Genomic DNA, 19,625 nt, shown 5'->3' on the forward strand with positions numbered 1-19,625 from the left:
ATGGCGAAACGACGGTATATAAAACTCGATAAATAAATAAATAAATAAATACATCTGTACTGAAACTCCAGTTTCTGCCATAGACTCACTCCACCTTAGTTTAGGAGGTAAGTTTCCAGTGCTAAGAAAACATGAGTTCAGCCAGTGCACCTCTCTTCCCTGGGGTAATAGCTAATACCATCATTAGCATGGGGATTTCTTTGTGAGGGTGCAAACTTAAACGCATATTGCTGTGCACACATTTTTTTGCATTTAAAACTCTATGCTGCATCAACAGTAGAGTTTGCACACCAAATATGTGCACACAATGGAGGGTTAAACCGTGCGCTGTGCTGAGTGCACTGGACCCCTTGGTGTGGCCAGTTTGAAATGATCTGAGTTCCTTCCTTCAAAACATTCCTGCATCTGAAGCATTTTTTTTTTTTTTTTTTTTTTAAATCTCCCACTGGAAATACACTGGCGACAGGGAAGCTTTTGGAGGGAACAAAATGAGAAAACCACTAAATTACCAAACCACAACAAGGCCACTCAGAGTCCAAAGGCGCTCCCCTTCTCAGGAGAGCCTGCTGGTGGAAGAGCAGTGTAGTAACTGCATGGGCAGGGTTTGTGATCCTTGGGCACTCGCTTCTGGAAACAGCTATGCACTGTCTTGTTTTGAATTGGAAATATTGCAATAAACAGATTTGCATAAACAAGGACAAGGAAAACACTCCTATAACCAAAAATATAACATCAGCATCGGTCCTAAGCTGCCCCCAGTGCTGTGCACCTTAGATTACAAAATGAGAATGTTCAGCACCAAGGAAAGGAAAGCATGGGATACCAGTGACCGAGGCTGGGATTCCTCTTCGGTTTCTGCTGGGCGTTCCGGAGGCACAGCTGGACGAGTCCCACCGAGACAGATCCCCTGTCACCACTGCTTTACAGTTTCATGCTTTTAGTCCGCTCCCTGCCGGAGACGGAGCAGTGGCAGCACACTGAGGTGGTGAGGGCAAGCTCCTTCATCCTCACCAGGCTTAGACTAGGCCTCCTGCTTCTTAGGAGTAGGGGCTTGGGAAAGTTAAAGCACTGGTCCTGGTTGTTTACTGGTATAATGCAGAAACTTCTGCCACAGGACCCAGAAGAGCAGAAGCGAAAGGAAGGGCTGCGGATTGTTCATGGACACACAGTAAGAAGCAGAAGTGTTACTGCATAGTTTTGTTTTATTTTATATTATGACTGTATGCAATTTTATTATTGCTTTTTTTTTTTTATTACCTCTCTCTGAGTACCTTGGCAGTGGAGCCACTAACAAATCTTGGAAATAAATAATAAATGCAGATAAGTTAACCACAGACTCTCTGGCCTCTGACCATCAGGCTGCACAGGGACTCCTTCCAAATATGTTCCCAAAGGTGCCAGACTATGTTGAGAGCTTCCCAGCCCCCACCCCTCTCATTCTCCTCACTTGTGCCCCCTTGCTTCCTGCCCCTTCCCCGTCTATTGAAATTGGCTTGGTCGGATCTCCCACTGCTTCTGAAAACCAGATACAGGATATGCAAATCAATAAACTGTACCATAATTGGCCAGTTACATAACTGTAATTTGATTTCCTGACCACTCACATCATTTCACTCACGTGATCAAAGACCTGAACAGGTAGATGTTAACCATCTTCACAACACTGACTAATTAGAATTGCATTGTATAATCAGATTTCTGTATATATCACTTCCTGTCACACTGTTTACTTCTGAGGTTATGTCACCCAGTGTTACCACAAATTAAAAAATGTTTGTGGCCAGCCTGGTGGATCAGTGGCAGGGCTGCAGAAGGACCGGGGCTGAATTCCTGTTTCCCAGGGTGACGGGAGGGGGGGGGGAAGGGGGGCTGAGGAAGCTGCTGAGGCAGCACTCATAGCCTCTGGGGGCGGAGGGTGGGTCCTAGTCTTCAGCCAGCAGTGAGAACCAATGGCCAGATGGTTAGGCCCCATGACTGCAGGGTTCCTGTAGCACGAGGCATCTCACTGCGATACTGGGATAAGTGGGTTGGGAAGAGAAATAAACTAGGGGGGGAAACCGTTCCAAACAGCCGATGGTTTTCCAGTGCTTTGGAAACAGGACTAGCAGTTTTGCACCTTCAGAAGACCGTTTGCTGCCCAGTAACCTCGGTGCAGGGTGCCTTCCCTCCCACTTCTGCCAGAATGCTGCTGGGGATCCCCCCCCCCCCCCCCTCCGTGCTCGTTTCTGGAGGCTCCGGAGATTTCCAAGCGCTGAAACCCATCAGAAAGAGCGGAAGGCTCTGACCATGGCCGCAATGAAAAGTTTGGGGTAAAATACGTTTCTCTCAAGTCTTTATTCTGCTTCACAAAACACGGGCCTGATGTGAAATTTGGGGTGGGGGTGGGGGGGTTCCTGTTTTATAATGCTGTCTGCAACTAAACCATCCTGGTCCTGAGGAAAAAGGGGGGCGTTTGGAGACTGAGTCCTTTCATTCCATCAGTGGGAAGCCCCTCTCGAAGGAGTCCTGGGATCACCTTTAATTCGGGGGCTTTTGGATGGTTAAAACCTCCTCTACCGATTTTAAGCCTCTCTGAGTTAAGTAATTCCCTGGCAGGCAGGGGGGGGAGGGGAATATCTTCTAGGGCCCTGAGCGTTATTAAATATTAATTCCATCATTACATTCTCTGGCAAACAGCAGTAATAATCACACAGGAAACAACTGATGGGTTTCCAACTTAACTTTTACTGACTGAATATGGACAATTGATGAAAATATCTAATTACACCGTCTTGTTCTCTGCAGCCCATTTACAGCTTTAGTTCTTCTAATAAATCTGTGACTTTATACTTCCAATTAATTCATTCATTTAATGATGTTACTTCATTATCTTTTCCCTAATGCCTTCCAATTAATGGAGCAGTTTTAAAGCTTTCTCCCAGAATATGAGGCATAGGATTATGATTCCCAATTTAGCTATCATAAAGTCCCAGATCTCATACCTTTAATCCAGTTCTTACTCCTTTTCCTTTCTTCCCCATTGGCACCGGGAGAGTAACTCCACACTACTTTCTTCAATATCCTGATGAGACAATGGGTGAGACGATGGTGCAGGGAAGAGGGATTCAGTTTTGTAAGGCACTGGGCAACCTTTTGGGGAAGGGGGAGACTTTTCCAAAAGGACAGGCTCCACCTTAACCAGAGTGGGTCCAGGCTGCTGGCACTAACTTTTAAAAAAGGAGATAGAGCAGCTTTTAAACTAAAACAAGGGGGAAAGCCGACCTTCAGTCAGCAGGGCATGGTTCGGAGGAAGGTATCTTTGAAATTTACTAATGAAACAGGAGAGTTAGGGCATCCCAACAGGAGGATAACCAATAGGAAAGAGCTATATCAGGGTACAAATTATATCACAATGGTAGGGAGGATCAACTTGGTGGGGGAGTGGCACTTTATGTCCGGGAGGATGTAGAGTCCAACAGGCTAAAGATCATACAAGAGACTAAATGCTCAGTAGAATATATATGGGTAGAAATCCCATGTGTGTTGGGTAAGAGTATAGTGAGAGGAGTATACTACCGTCCACCTGGACAAAATGGTCAGACAGATGATGAAATGCTAAGAGAAATCAGGGAAGCTAACCAATTTGGTAATTCAGTAATAATGGGAGATTTATTGACTAAGTAAATGTAACATCAGGACATGCTAGACAGGTAAAGTTCCTGGATAGAATAAATGACTGCTTCATGGAGCAATTGGTTCAGGAATCGACGAGAGAGGGAGCTATTTTAGATTTAATTCTTAATGGAACACAGGATTTGGTGAGCGAGGTAATGGTGGTGGGGCCACTTGGCAATAGTGATCATAACATGATCAAATTTGAACTAATGACTGGAAGGGGGACAACAAATAAATCTACAGCTCTAACACTAAATGTTCACCTTTATCCACATGTTTATTAACCCCTTAAAAAAAATGAAGATTTGGGAGGCAAGACTTCCTTGGGTAATTCCATGCTGATTGTGTTCAATTAAACCATGTCTTTCTATGTGATTTTGATCTTTAGAATAGTTTCCATTATTTTTCTCAGCACTGAAATCCCTCACTGGTCTATAATTTCCTGGATTGCCCCTGGAGCCCTTTTTAAACATTGGGGTTACATTGGCCACTCTCCAGTCTTCAGATACAATGGATGATTTTAATGATAGGTTACAAATTTTAACTAATAGATCTGAAATTTCATTTTTTTGTTCCTTCAGAACACTGGGGTGCATACCATCTGATCCAGATGATTTGCTATTCTTTAGTTTGTCATTCTGGCCTTCTATATCTTCCGTGTTCACAGTGATTTGGTTCAGTTCATCTGACTCATCACCCTTGAAAACCATTTCCGGAACTGGTATCTCCCCAACATCCTCATTAGTAAACACAGAAGCAAAGAATTAATTTAGCCTTTCTGCAATTACCTTATCTTCCTTAAGAGTCCCTTTAACCCTTCGATCATCTAACAGTCCAACCAACTCCCTTACAGATGTAGTATATTTAGATTTTCAGAAGGCGTTTGACAAAGTCCCTCATGAGAGGCTTCTAAGAAAATTAAAAAGTTATGGAATAGGAGGTGATGTCCTTTCTTGGATTACAAACTGGTTAAAGACAGGAAATAGAGAGTAGGATTAAATGGTCAATTTTCTCAGTGGAAAAGTGTGAACAATGGAGTGCCTCAGGGATCTGTATTGGGACCCGTACTTTTCAATATATTTATAAATGATCTGGAAAGGAGGCTGTAGAACTGAAGGGTCATGAGATTAGGATGAAAGAAGAAGTAATTAAGGAAATATTTTTAGAGAGAGTAGTGGATGCATGGAACAGCCTCCACATAGAGGTGGTGGAAACAAAAGCAGTGTCCGAATTCAAGATAGCATGGGATAAACACTGAGGATCTCTAAGATGGTGGAAACAATAGCAGTGTCCGAATTCAAGATAGCATGGGATAAACACTGAGGATCTCTAAGGCTGTGATAGGGATTCTAAGGCTGAATTATTTGGTGTGGATGGGACCCCCCCCCCCAAAGGAGAAAGAGCAAAGAGCATGCTAACATTTAAGTGAACTGCAGTAGAGAAAAAAAAGAGGACAATGCAGCTATGTAACATGAGCTGCCAGCCTAAGAAACCCAGGTTGTCAGACCCCTTACTGTGAAGGTGCCTAAATGACTATTGAATTGATGAGTGAGAGACTCAGGTAGGGGATTTGCATGTCATAGCCTCTGGACTACTGTAGATAACTTGCAGTCATACTTTAAATCATACAGAATTATGACTGGAAAAGTCCTACATTGGAGAATTTTGAATGAGAAAGGGATTTATGAGAGAAATGTAGTGAAAAAAAAACCAGTCCTAGAAAGCAAACAGATTCTCACCCTGACTAACAAGGTGAGTCAGACCCTTGGGTACCCAGTTCTCAGACAACAGAATAAAAAAAGTCAGATGGAAGGGTGTGCATACATTCTCTTCCCATGGTCCTGACTGGGTCTTGGCCTTTTGGCCAAGAGGTGACTGATCCAGGCTGGGCAACAGTGAATGACTGGCCGTGAGCTTAGTGGAGCTGTAAACCCAAGCCAGGGAAAAACCTCCTACCAAAAGAGAAGAAGTGAAGGACAGCCCCAGATCTGGAGGTGGAGTGGTTCCCTAGGAGGAGGGGGACCCCAGCAGCAGATTGGGAGGTGACCCTGGGTCCCTGTTGAGCGTGGACCCCAGTGGCAGATTGAGTGGTGCCCCAGGAGGGCGTGGATCCCAGTGGCAGATCAAGCGGTCCCCCAGGAGGGTGTGGACCCCAGTGCAGGTCCAGAGGTGCAGTTGGGTCCTCCAGGAGGACGTGGACCCCAGCAGTATTCCAGGAAGCGGAGTCAGGTCCCCCAGGTGGGCATGAACCCCAGAGACAGACCAGGAGGCAGAGCCCCAGGAGGGCAGAGCACGGACCTTTCAGTGGAGCAGAAGCGGCACAGAGGAGATAGCAGCAGTTTAGATACAATGGACCCCCCAGGCCAACACTGCCCATCAGCCCAGTTGCATCTTTTCACATGAGTGAGACAGGAAAAAAGGGGGGGGGGGGGGGAATAATAATAACACTTGATTAAGCGGGGACTCAAGAGGTCCTTTCTATTCTATATGGTGGTATACTGTGGGTCCAACAACCCCAAATTGCCAAATATTAGATGTTCTTGCTACCTTGTAAAATGTATATAGTTGTATGGCCTGAGACTATTAACAATGAGTAGATAAGTGTGCTGTTTGACATCCTATTAACGGTGTACATAGTCATGTAGAAATGTATATACGTCTATAGTCTAATAAACCTGTATATATTTCTACATACTGCCAGCCTTGTTCATAGTCCCGTTTGTTTCCTGGGGTGAAGGGAGGGAAATCCACACACTAACGCCAGGCGCCAAGAACAAGAGGACCGATGGAGTCTGCCCTTGTGGGGTGGTGGGGGGGAATCCCAGACCCACAAAGTTAGCAGTCACGGGGATGTTACATACCAGAGCATACTGGTTCAGCTTAGCTTTTTTAAAATTTATATTCTATCTTTGGTGACATTTCAAAGCAGATTATATTCAGATAGTAATGCAGGTATTACCCTGTCCCCAAAGCATTTACAGTCTAAGCTTCTGCCTGTGGCAATGGAGGATAAAGTGACTTGCCCAAGGTCATCAGTTTAAAAGCTGATATACACCATTGTCTCCGGCTATTTCTTATAATAGTGCAATGAAAGGTATCACGGCCAGCAAAAACAAAAACAAAACATTTTTCAGATTCAGGTAATCTTATTGGCATGATCATTTTATGTGTTGGCAAAATAATATACAGCATGAGTCAAATAAAAAGGGAAAGAGACGAAACTTAAAAACGATAAGTCTCGGGTTTTAGTGTTGCTCCATACTGTTGGCTCTTATCAGATTTCACTTCTACCATCGAACCCTGTTTCCTGCAAATATACCTCACTCACAGGTCGATACAGTAAGGTCGAGGTAGAAACAGTGAGGTAGTGTCAGGCGCACCCTTCCTCCCCGCACGCACAGTTCTCTTCACTAACTCCCCGATACTCTCCTCTAATCGCATGCAAATGCATGCCGCGGCTTTAAAGCGGTAGGGAAGGGTTATGCCCGCGTAACCCATTTTACTGTATAGGCGCTTAATACAGCACCTATACAGTAACCTGGGTGCGCTGGTACCTGTTATTTCAAATGACATTTGAAATGACAGGCACCAGGAAGTGTAAAAATCAAAATTTTTAAATACCTGTCGGAGGGCCGCGTGGGTCCAGGCGGCCGGCGGGATCCGGGGGGCCGGTGGTCGCGTGTTAAATCTAGGCCGCGGGCGGGTGGGCGCCTGTTCCGGGCGGCGGGTGGACGCGCGTTAGTTTCAGACGGCCGCGTGGGTCCAGGCGGCCGGCGGCGGCGGGAGTCGGGTGGTCGCATGTTAAATCTAGGCCGCGGGCGGGTGGGTGCCTGTTCCAGGCGGCGGCAGCGGCGGCGGGGGGACACGCGTTAGTTCGAGACGGCCGGCGGGCGGCGGGTGGTCGCGTGTTAAATCTAGGCCGGGTCCGCACAGGCGCGCATTCATTCACTGCCGGTGGGGGCTGCCTCTGGCAGCCCCCACCGGCAGTGAATGAATGCGCGCCTGTGCGACCCCTGCAATTCGGCGCTCAAGGCGTGACGTCACGGCATGTGACTGCCTTGAGCGCCGAATCGCAGGGGTCGCACAGGCGCGCATTCATTCATCCAGGCGGAGGAGCCGGTGGCGAAAGCAGCCGGCTCCTCCGCCTGGATGAATGAATGCGCGCCTGTGCGACCCCGGCCTAGATGTAACACGCGACCACCCGCCGCCCGCCGGCCGTCTCGAACTAACGCGTGTCCCCCCGCCGCCGCTGCCGCTGCCGCCGCCTGAAACAGGCACCCACCCGCCCGCAGCCTAGATTTAACACGCGACCACCCGACTCCCGCCGCCGCCGGCCGCCTGGACCCACGCGGCCCTCCGACAGGTATTTAAAAATTTTTATTTTTTCTTCTGACAGGTTTTTTGTGTCCCACATTGTAACCGTCTCTTTTTAGTCAGTAAGGAGGTCCAGACAACTGATCCGTAAAGATAGACTTTTATTGCCAGCAAGATGCAGCTAAGACAAAGGCTTAATACAACTGCATGCCCCTCCCCTCCAGGAGCAGACTCTTATGCACTTTACAGTTCTTATCTTTTACACATGCGTTCTAAGCATTGCTGAGCAAGCATATTCCGGCTGAAGGGGCTACTGACCCCCTCCCTAGACACCCTGGAACTTTCGTGAAACTTCTCCCATGTTCTGCAGGAGAGGCTGCTGGGACTTGCAGTTCTGGAAAGGAATTCGCGAGTCTGCAGTAATACAGCCCATCACATAATACATCCATTGTTCTAATCTAGGTTACAGCAGTGAAAGCTTATCAGAGAATAAGAACAGCGAAGCCAAAAAAAATGAAAATGTGCAATGTGCTGACAGAGAGTTTCTCAATGTCCTAATTACAGCTGTATTGCAGACTGTAAGTAAACCCGTCATGAAGCAGGGAATTCTGGTACATGAAGTCCTTTGTCAGGTTGAAGCGTTCAGACCCCTTCATTCCCCCCTTTGATACTTATCATTCTTTATGAAAAGTATCACACCATCACAACGCAACTGTGGAGCTGAAAGAAACAGAAACAAGGAAAATTAGCAATTTGAGTTCTCAGGGGGCCCTAATTTCCCAAACAGTCCGATGGTTTCTTCACGGGTTTGAGACGGATGGGCCCTATTGGCTCCACCCCCCTTTGTAGCCCGAACTTGTCATGTATGGGAAGATGGCCCAGGATAAAACATGAGGATGGTTAAACAGGTTCTATAGGCTCAGAGGAATACATGTACAGTGACAGAAGCTGCGTGGCTGTTTTGCGTTCAGCAATGTCCTTCATCACCCGACGAAGGCGGTTTGAGCAAGAAAGGAATAATTCAGGGTCCTAAAAAACAAAACAGAATTAAACTGGCTGGGATAACAAACAAGCTCTTAAATCCACCGATCATGGAAAACCAACCACGGAATCCATTGGTCCAGTCCCAAGCACTATTCCATTGCTGGACAGGGACGTGTGCCATCTTGACCATGCGATCAGTGATGTCTTGGATAACCTTGTTTTGGTCATCTACCTGTAAACAACAATTGGAGAGGTTAAATGTTCCACAAACCCTCCTTCCTGGGCCAGAGGGTAATCTAAAACCAATCTATTCTGGTACACTGCAGTCATAATTTTGGTATTTTGTTTTGCCCAGAGTTTAAGAGCGAAAGCAGTCGTTGGTGATGAGCTCCAGGACTGCCTGAAGCCTGATGATTCGATGCAATTAATACTGCTTGGAAGGGTTCCCGAGTTGCCCCTTTTTGCTGCTTCATCTGCTCTCTGATTTCCTTGACAATAGGGTTTGATTTCCTGGTGTGTGCTTTGCAATGCATTACAGCCACCTTGCGAGGTAGCCAAACTGCGTCTAGTAATTCACGTACTTCTGATGCATTGTTCAATTGTTTTCCCTCTATAATGCTCCATGCACTTGAATTGTAAGGAAGGCATATTTAGAGTCTGTATAGATATTTACAGTTTGTCCTTCTGCCAACTGCAGAGCTCGAGTAAGGGCAATTAGTTCAGCTTTTTGTGCAGACGTTCCTGGGGGAAGAGGTTGAGCCTCAACGATTTCATCTTCGGATACAACAGCATATCCAGCAGAACGTATCTCATGAATGATTTGGCTGCTCCCATCAGTTAATAAAGTCCAAGCTCCTTGCCAGGGTTGATCCCTCAGGTCTGGTCTACTGGAATGTATTGTAGTCATGACTTCTTCACAATCATGGGCAACTGGTTCAGGTGCCGGCATAAGAGTGGCCGGGTTCAAGTTTTTGCTGTCTTGTATTTGAATTTCAGGTGTTTCACACAGTAAGGCTTAATACTTGACGAGATGTGAATTAGTCATCCATTTTGGTCCATGGGTCTCTAGCAGTCCTTGAATGGTGTGGGGAGTTGTTACATTCAGAGTTTGACCAAAAGTTAATTTGACTGCTTCTGGAATTAGTAAGCATGCAGCCGCAATGCTTTGAAGGCAACCAGGCCATCCTTTTGCAACATTGTCCATTCCTTTTGAGAGATATGCAACAGGTCGCTCCCATGAGCCTAAGGTTTGAGTCAATACCCCTATGGCCATGCCTTTTTTCTCGTCGACGAATAGATGGAATGGTTTCATCACATCTGGCAATCCTAAGGCAGGTGGTTCAATTAAGGCTTCTTTTAGTTGACGTAAGCTTGCCAGCTCGTTTCCTTCCCACTGGAAGGGTTGAGATTCTGCTTCTTTACCCCGCAGCTTGTCGTATAGGGGTTGGGCCATAACAGCATAGTTAGCAATCCACAGCCTACAGTATCCTGCAGCTCCAAGGAACGCCCGGAGCTCTTTCTTGCAAGTGGGTACAGGTTGATCTCTTATAGAACTGGTGCGAGAAATCCCCAGACATCGGGTTCCTCCACGTATTTGGAAGCCTAAATACTCTACTTCCAATTCACAGATTTGCGCTTTCTTTTTACTTGCACGATACCCTTTTGAGTACAACGTCTTTAGCAGCTGAAGAGTGGATACCGCACATTCGAGGTACGTCTCTCGAAACAACAGAAGGTCATCCACGTATTGTATGACTGGCCCATACTTTACTTGATACATCTTTAAATCTTTTGCCAGTTGCTCACCGAACAGCGTAGGTGAGTGCCTAAACCCTTTAGGCAACCGAGTCCATGTGTACTGCTGCTTTACTCCAGTATCTGCATCTTCCCATGTGAAAGCAAAAATCTTTTGACATTCCTCCGCCACCGGGACGGAGAAGAAGGCATCTTTGAGATCAATGACACTGTACCACTTTGATGCAGGAGAGACTTGAGCCAGGATTGAGTACGGATTTGGGACGAGGGCTACTAGATCTGCTATTTGACTATTCACTTTTCTTAAGTCTTGTACTGGTCGATAGTCATTTGATCCAGGCTTCTTTACTGGCAACAGAGGGGTGTTCCAAGCAGATCGGATTCGCCGGAGAATGCCCAAATCATACAGTCTTGCAGGTGTATCTGAATTCCTTGTCTGGCCATATACGGAATGGGGTATTGAGATTGATTTATCACCTGTGCATTCTGTTTCATCTCTATCCATATGGGGGTAGCGTCGATAGCTATTCCACCCGGGTTCTGTTCGGACCATACTTGGGGTACACTATCCATCAGTTGTCTTCGTTTTTCGTTGAGGGGGGTGTTGTTTTCATATCGATGTTCGATGGTTCGTTCGACTATCTCCATTCTTCTTGGAGGGGACAGATGAGTATCAATGGATGGTCCCCGAAGGAGGCTTTAACTACCCCTGTTGGTTGAAATCTCAATGTGGTCTGAGGCTTACACAGCAGGTTCCATCCGATAAGGGATACCATGGTCCCGCCTACTTGTATACTTCATTCTTTCTGCAGAGGGGCAGTGAGTACCTGACCTGAGGCACCCACTATAGAAACAGTCTCTTTCGTCGGGGGGGCCGATTGGTGCAGTCATGACAGATCGTTGGCCTCTGAGTCCAACAGGCCCCTGATTTTTGTTGTGTTACCTCGTGGATCTCCACCAGAGGGTCAGTGGGGATTCTTCCCTCCCGGTCTCTTCAGGCTGTATGCTCCTTGTCGCCTCCCCCGCCATCTGCCAGTGGGGGTTGTCCGATCTCCTTCCTCCTCGGCCCCTTTGTGTCGGTGCAGGTCCATTTTTGTCGTTAGTCTTCACTGCAGGGCTCCCGTATTTCTTTTGCCATTCTTCACAGTCTCTCTTCCAATGGCCTTCATTTTTGCAGTACGCACACTGATTCTTTCCCAAAGGGGGGGGGGTCTTGTTCCCCCTCCTCTTCGCGGTCTGCCATTGTCTTGGCTCCTTCCCGTCCGCGTGTCCTCGAGAGCGGCGGCTAACAGTCACTTTCTCCTTCATGTCTCTACTTGCTTCTCTCTTTTCTCTTCCACATACTTGGTCTGCTATAGCTTTTAACTGGCTGAGGCTCATGCCCTCAAAGCCTTCGGCCTTCTGCAGCTTCTTTCGGATGTCGGGTCTCTATTATTAAGTTCCTGGTTGCAGGGACGGGCCCTTTTCTTCTCTTCCTGATCCCTGTTCCCATACATCTCAAAATACGATGAGTCATTAGTGAGAAGTTCCAACACTGCTTGTAGTCGGATAATACGATTTAACATATAGATTGGAGTTCTATATCCATAAGAACCATCTTCAGCCCAAGTGGCAGGGCCAGAAGCTGCAAAACATTGCTTCCTTCATACTTGTAAGTTTGGCATTGGGTTAATTCAATAAAGTAAACCTGGATCTGCAGGCAAGGATCCAAGGGGGGCGCTTTAGGTGTGCAGGAGTGATGATCAAACCCTTGGAAGCCTTGTATCAATTACATTGCAAACACTAAGAACATATGGTAATAGCCAGAGCCCAGCCCCCACCAGTGGTAAAAGAACATAATTGCAATATATATATATATGTGTGTGTGTGTGGGCTACTACTTTATCATTTGGGCCGACTCATATTTGCTCTTGTTCCTAATCTTGCATAGTGGCCCCTTCTCTTGCCCACAACTTCCAATAATCCTTATCTTGCGCCTGCCACTGAATCAAAATTTGTAATATTAAGTCTTTGTTTTCTCTGTGTTTTTTTTTTTTTTTTACAAACGGCATCCTGTAATTCCCACAGTCAGAACTGCAGCTGTCTTATCTTGCCGCTTGCTATGCTCTGTATATTTAACAAAGCTTTAACAAAGGTCCCATTCTTAATCATTTCTCCTCTAATTTTCCCAGAGACAGCTTCAAAATAAACTGCGTCAGCAAAAGAGAGTTCATACTTTATCATGCGTTCCAATGTAACTTTTAAATAACAGATAATATATAGGAGACAAGTAAGAACAATAATTAACATGGTATTAGAGAATAGAAAGATAAGCATAGGGAGGACACTGGGATAGAAGATATGAGAAAACTAAAACTTCTGATTAGCAATGCCAGCATGAAACGCACAGCCATATTGAATGCCTACGCACTACGTACTGACGCGCAGTGGGACGCACCACCATTCCACTTTGTACTGTAACAATTAATTTGCTGCTATAAAATGTCTTAAAAATAGCCTGCATCATAAGGCACTAAATGATTTGTAAGGGACCCTTGGTTCTGGTATTTCTTTGCAAGTAGCAATCCTTTGTCAGATTACAGACAGTTTTAGCAAGGACCTTGGAGAATAAATTTAATCAGCAGAAACTCTGAGCTACAAAAACTTCAACTTCTGTGAAACAGCCACAATTCTATCTTTATTCACATACGCACACCATCAACTAACTTTCAATAATGTTCTGTTAAAACAAACGAAACAATTTTTCTCTCTCTTTGTCTTCATTACCCAGGCTAGCCCAATGTCCTTTTTTTTTTTTTTTTTTTTTCTCTTCTCTCTCTGGCTCGATCCCCTCCTCTCTCCTGTAATTATCTCTGCCGTTAACCCTTAACTGCCATCAAGTTCTAAACTTCAACACCAGTAAATGCATTCTCCAGTAATCAAATCAGTATTTTAACTTAACACTGTACATTAATTTGTTGTATAGTAGTCTTGTGCAGCATCTGTAACCCAAAATCTCTTCTTATTAGGGTTTAAAACAATTAAAAACAAAGAATCCCTGGTACATGTGCTTGCAATTCACAGATAGCAGTTACATACATTACAATCCTTAATTAATAATGGGGACTTCCAGTTCCCCATTTTGTGCGCCTGAGCCACCATTACGAGGGCGGCTCCCTCCACTAACTTCTTTGCCCACGACGGAGGATTCTCAATAACTGCAATCCAAGCAGTTATGTACGGTTAATCCTCAGGGCAACCCGGATTCCCTTCTTCACTAACTATTTTCAGGACCCTTGTGGCCGTTTGGAAATTGAAAGTTCCTTCCGGAGGCCAATTTACACACAAACCGGGCCACCTATGGGTGCATCGTTGAATCATTCCGGGTTTAGTACATTTATGTCTATCGAACACTTCCCTATAGTGTTCCGTCATGACTTTTAATGGAGTAGAACCGCCCCCTCCCATTAGGATAGAGTCACAGACAAAGGAGGGAAGGGAAGACGGATAGGTAAGGGGTCCGTATCCGTCAGACACAAAAGGGTCACTTTCACACAACAAGAAACCTATTCCCACTATCGTATGCGTTACTTCTTTTTCCTCTTTTTATGCGCGTGGCTTTCGGAATGCAATTCCTACCAAACCACCGCTTGGGGTGTGATCAAAGCCCCCTCGGTCCCCTCACGGATGGACCGGTTATTTGCTACTCTTTTAGCTATTCTTCACTTTTCCCATCATTCCCATAATACTCGCCTGCAGGGTTCTTCCGATCGTCACGAAAGCCTTCTTCCCAGATCACCAGCCCAAAGGTCTCAGAGGATCTCCGTGGAATGACCCCCTCAGATACCTGATCACTGAACTCAGCGGTGGCCACTCACCAGGCAAGTCTGGGGGATCACTCCGCCACAAAATCCCCTGGACCAACTGGGGGGCTAAAATAGCGTCCCCGGTACCTCCTGGCTGAGGCTCGCCAAATGTAACCGTCTCTTTTTAGTCAGTAAGGAGGTCCAGACAACTGATCCGTAAAGATAGACTTTTATTGCCAGCAAGATGCAGCTAAGACAAAGGCTTAGTACAACTGCATGCCCCTCCCCTCCAGGAGCAGACTCTTATGCACTTTACAGTTCTTATCTTTTACACATGCGTTCTAAGCATTGCTGAGCAAGCATATTCCGGCTGAAGGGGCTACTGACCCCCTCCCTAGACACCCTGGAACTTTCGTGAAACTTCTCCCATGTTCTGCAGGAGAGGCTGCTGGGACTTGCAGTTCTGGAAAGGAATTCGCGAGTCTGCAGTAATACAGCCCATCACATAATACATCCATTGTTCTAATCTAGGTTACAGCAGTGAAAGCTTATCAGAGAATAAGAACAGCGAAGCCAAAAAAAATGAAAATGTGCAATGTGCTGACAGAGAGTTTCTCAATGTCCTAATTACAGCTGTATTGCAGACTGTAAGTAAACCCGTCATGAAGCAGGGAATTCTGGTACATGAAGTCCTTTGTCAGGTTGAAGCGTTCAGACCCCTTCAACATCATTACATTTTCTCGATCATCTCTGTATCGCTTTTTTTTAAAATTGTGTTTTATTGTTTTTGAGTATCTTAAGCGGTGTCGATGGATTTGTTACTAGACTCACAGTCCTAACTCCTACTAGGGGGAGGCGGTAAACTAACACATTACGGCCGCGGCAAAACAGTGCGTTACTAATGAGAGAACCTGAGTGCCTGTTACGGTATCGGAGGGGAATAGCTAATTCCTTCATTATACAGCTAATTCGTTCATTTACATGCCGGGTGCGGGAAGGGTTACGCGTCTGTTTTAAGAAGCGCTACGGACGCGCAAAACTGGAGACTGTATCGCTGGTTTGCCTTACGCGTCCGAATTGTGCGCAGCGAGCTCGTTACAGACGAGAAATCTTCAACTGAACTTTACTGTATCGAGCTGTCACTCTGCCCTAGCACCAAACTGAGCTCTGTCCCCCAGGGGGCGCTGCTACCTGCACCAGACCGCCGGGAGTCAGGGCTTGCGTGTCAAGCCTCATTCTGGGCTGTTACACTTCTTACTAGAACGCTGAAAGGCTCAGCCAATGTTCGATTTCAAAAAAACAATGTGGGGAGTGGAGAGGCGGACCTGGAATGAAATCCTCACGCCGATTGGGCGACGGGTTTACGAAGAAGACGATTAGGAGCGAAGGAAGAAGGGAGGAGCAGTCGTAGCCCAGCAACCAATTGCAGAGGGCGTCTGTACGGAAGCGTGTGGCACAGCTGACGGAAAAAAACAAACTCGAGGCGGTCGTAGGTGGAGAGTAGCGGCTGGTGCAGCGCGCTGCAGGTTCCGTGCCAGCGTCCGGAGCGCGAGAGAGGCCATGAGAGCGGGCCGGGAAGCCCCTCAGCAGGTCCCGGTTCGCGGGGCGGCTCTCTTCGGTCTCGGTGTAAGTGCGGCCCGCGGGCATCGGCCGAACAGGGCAAAGACGCGAGAGTGCGTAGGAAGCAGAAGGAGTGGGAATTGGCGTGAAGAGTATGCGTAGAAAATCCATAAATGTGGCAAACTAGAGAGCGGGGACATTGCGCCGCATTTTCCGGCCTTGTAGTTTGTTTACTTTCTGCCATGTGCAGCAGTTGACACTTCCGGTGGGGCTGCTGTTCCAGTAATTGGCCAGGTGACCTCTGCTTTTTTTTTTTTTTTTTGTCCTAGCCCCTATGTTCCTAGACAGGCCTTTATTTTTCTCAACGTTTTTAAATCATTTCTTCTTCCTCCATCACCCTGAATTTTCCGGAAAGAATTTAGGAAGAATTTGAAGGATATCTAAAAAGTGAAACCGTGGTGTGTTATCCGGACAGGCAGGGCAACTCTTCGGCTGTATTATAAGTCGGGGGAAGTGATTTTCAAAGATCGTTTCCTACGCCAGAGATTAGGCTTGCTCCTGAAAAGACCCTGGCCAGTACTTGTTGCTTAGAATTCTCTCTTAGTAACAGAAATGTTATCGGATTATGGCAGCTACATCTTAATATACTTAGAAATGTTCTCATGACAGTGGCAGTACAATCTAATGACATAAGGGACTTAAAGCCCTTGAGTTTGTTCCAGAAACTCCTGAAATATGCAGATCTTTGCTTTTGCTCAGTTGAGCAAAGAAGGTGGTTAATCTGTAGGACTCATTTCCAGCCATACCTAGCAACTGGTGAGTAAAAGATATGGTAGAAAAATGCCTGTTCTACCTGAGAAGAACTTACCAGGAGTTTTATATGACTTATGCACAAAATGTCATACAAAATTCCTGGCAAGAATATTCTATTAATTATAACCCCATGTGACCATATCTGGTTACATAAGTGGAGACTGTTATTTTTACTCAGTTTTCTTGGGCTTTATGTAATCACACTATGTCCCAATTATAAGTAGTGTTTATAATCATGGTTAACTGACCCAGTTCTGAAAACAATTCTAAAACATCTACAGATATGTTTAAACTGGGAAGTAAAAAAATACCCATTGCAGTTTTCAGTACAGAATTTCTTGCCCAGCAGAGTGCCACATAACCTGGTTAATGCTTCTTCATCCCTTGTATTTTAATTGTATGCTTATTTGGAATGGATGGTTGATAATGGAAATGTAATGTGACAGGGTTTCTGTTGACTTTCTTCTGATGCGCACTTCTGTTTCTCTGCATTTGAGCGGTTTCTGTTGAAATGTGCATTCTTGACTATTACAAAGCACTTTTATTTTAGTGATATCAAAAGGCAAAACTGAAATTAATTTTCCATGCTGAGGCATTTTTTTTTAATTTTATTAGAAAACACAACCATCCACAACTGCATGAAAAACAGTACATCCACCCCACCAATTCCAACCTGTCATCCCTCTCTCATACTTATCCATCCCAAAAATGATATCTGAGGATCAAAGACAGAGAATATCACACAACTAAAAGAATAATCATGTGTTGTCATTGTTTGTATTTCCCCATCCCCCTCCCTCCTGAGGCACAATGACACATAGCTGCACATTCCCACGTATCTCACAGGCCAGCAGTTTAGCACTTCTGTTGTCATAATACATATCTGTGCCATATTTTCTCAAATTTAGGTCTAGATTTATCAAAATGCAGTAAATATCACACGCAATAGAAAAAGGGGTGTGTTTTATGGTGAGAGAGATTATCTACAAGGCCCTTGTAGTTGTTGGCTATTTATGCTACTATAAGAGGCCCACCTAGTAACTCGAGGTGAGGTTTGGGTGTAGGGGTTAGAGGCCACTTTTACATGCAGAGTGAGACGTACAAACAGAACAGTACACTCTTGTGAGCAAGCACTGGGGTTATAGAGCTTTCATATCCAAGTGGAAAAATTACCTCCCAAACCCATTTTCTCTAGTAGAAAAAAATCAGATAGTTGCAATGAACCAGGTCAAATGCCTTCTCACATCTTTATTTTATTTTTACATTTTTATGTTGTGCTCTTTGGCACTTCAAAGTGTACATCAAAGTGGATTACATTCAGGTACTATAGGTATTTCCCTATCCCCATAGGGCTTACAAAGCTAATGGGTGCTGGGTTTCCTGAGCCCTCCAAATCAAGTTAATCACCCTCTGCTCATTGTCGGCAGCAAGCCTTCCTGGCATAAAATCAGTCTGATCTGGGTGGTTGGCCAAAATTTTGGCCAGAATTTTTAGATGTAGATTTATGAGCGAAATGGGTCGTTATGAGCCACACAAGGTCGCATCCCTCCCCAGCTTCAGCAAAACTAGAGTACCTGCTCTTAGCTTCAGTAGCTATCATGCTAGTTAGTAGCAAGTCATTAAAAGCCATTATCAATGGACGCGCCACCACCGAACCTAGCTGTTTATAAAATACTGCCAAAAACCCATCCAGCCCCGGGGCCTTACCCACCTTCATTTCTTTAATCACTTGCAAGACTTCAAATTCCAATATTTCTTTATTCAACTGTACTTGCTGTATATGATCTACTTTGGGTACATTTAAATCCCTTAAATAATCAGCAGTGTCTAATTGATTAATATCCTGACGCGTAGTGAACAACTCCCGATAAAACTGTGGAAACCTAGCCCCTATCTTCTCACTCTGACACCATTTCTCTATCTCGGCTTTTAATTTTGAGAATTTGATTCTGCATGACCCTAACTTTGAGTTTCCTAGCTAACAACCTACTGGCTTTATTCCAACCACCACCACACCCCCTTAAAAATATTCTTGTTTAACGCTATCCATTTGGAATGCAATCTCCTCCATTATCCAGGGACTTCAACTCTCCCCTTAGCTGCTCTAGTTGCCTCCCTAACTGAGTCAACCTGCCTCTTGTGGCAAACCTCCAACTTGGCTATACGATCTAGTAATTGCAATCGCCGCTCCTCCTTTGCTTTCTTTAGATAGGATGCTCTAGCTATCAATTTACCCCGAGCAACCCTTTAAAACAATCCTATAATGTGCCCACGGAGACCTCACCATTCTCATTTTCCACCAGATATCCCCCTATCGCTTTACACAAAATCGCACAAAAATCTTGATCATCCAAGATACTCTCATTAAGTCTCCAATATCGTTGTCCAGAATGTCCCCCCGGTCCATTAAGAGATATCCAAACAGCTGCATGATCTGACCAAGTGACTGATTCAAACCTTGACGACCCCACCTTGTTTACTAAGGCTCTGTCCACTAAGAAAAAAATCAATCCTAGAATAAAGATTATGAGCCTTAGAGAAGAAGGTATAATTTCAGATGTATGAAAAAGTCGCCACGCATCTACCAAATCCCATATGGCCATAAGGGATTTCAATCCCTGTCCGATTTTGTAGCATGTACCATTATCTAGGAATGGCTAGCCCATAATATTAAAGTCCCCGCCGCCCCACCCAACTACAATGTTACCTTCTGCCCAGTGTTTCAAAACATCAGAGAACCCCTTTTAAAAACTTTCCCTG

At 45.4% G+C, this 19,625-nt stretch overlaps 1 protein-coding gene across 1 annotated transcript in view; it reads left to right on the forward strand.

Moving 5' to 3' along the window:
* The first annotated feature begins 15,850 nt into the window (after positions 1-15,850).
* ACBD4 (acyl-CoA binding domain containing 4) overlaps positions 15,851-19,625 on the forward strand; it is a 52,325-nt gene continuing 48,550 nt past the window's right edge. The window contains 1 exon segment of the mRNA XM_029572242.1: positions 15,851-16,118. The gene's annotated coding sequence lies outside the window, so the exon portion shown is untranslated.

This window comes from Rhinatrema bivittatum, chromosome 12 (assembly GCF_901001135.1).
Source record: "Rhinatrema bivittatum chromosome 12, aRhiBiv1.1, whole genome shotgun sequence".
NCBI lineage: Eukaryota > Metazoa > Chordata > Amphibia > Gymnophiona > Rhinatrematidae > Rhinatrema > Rhinatrema bivittatum.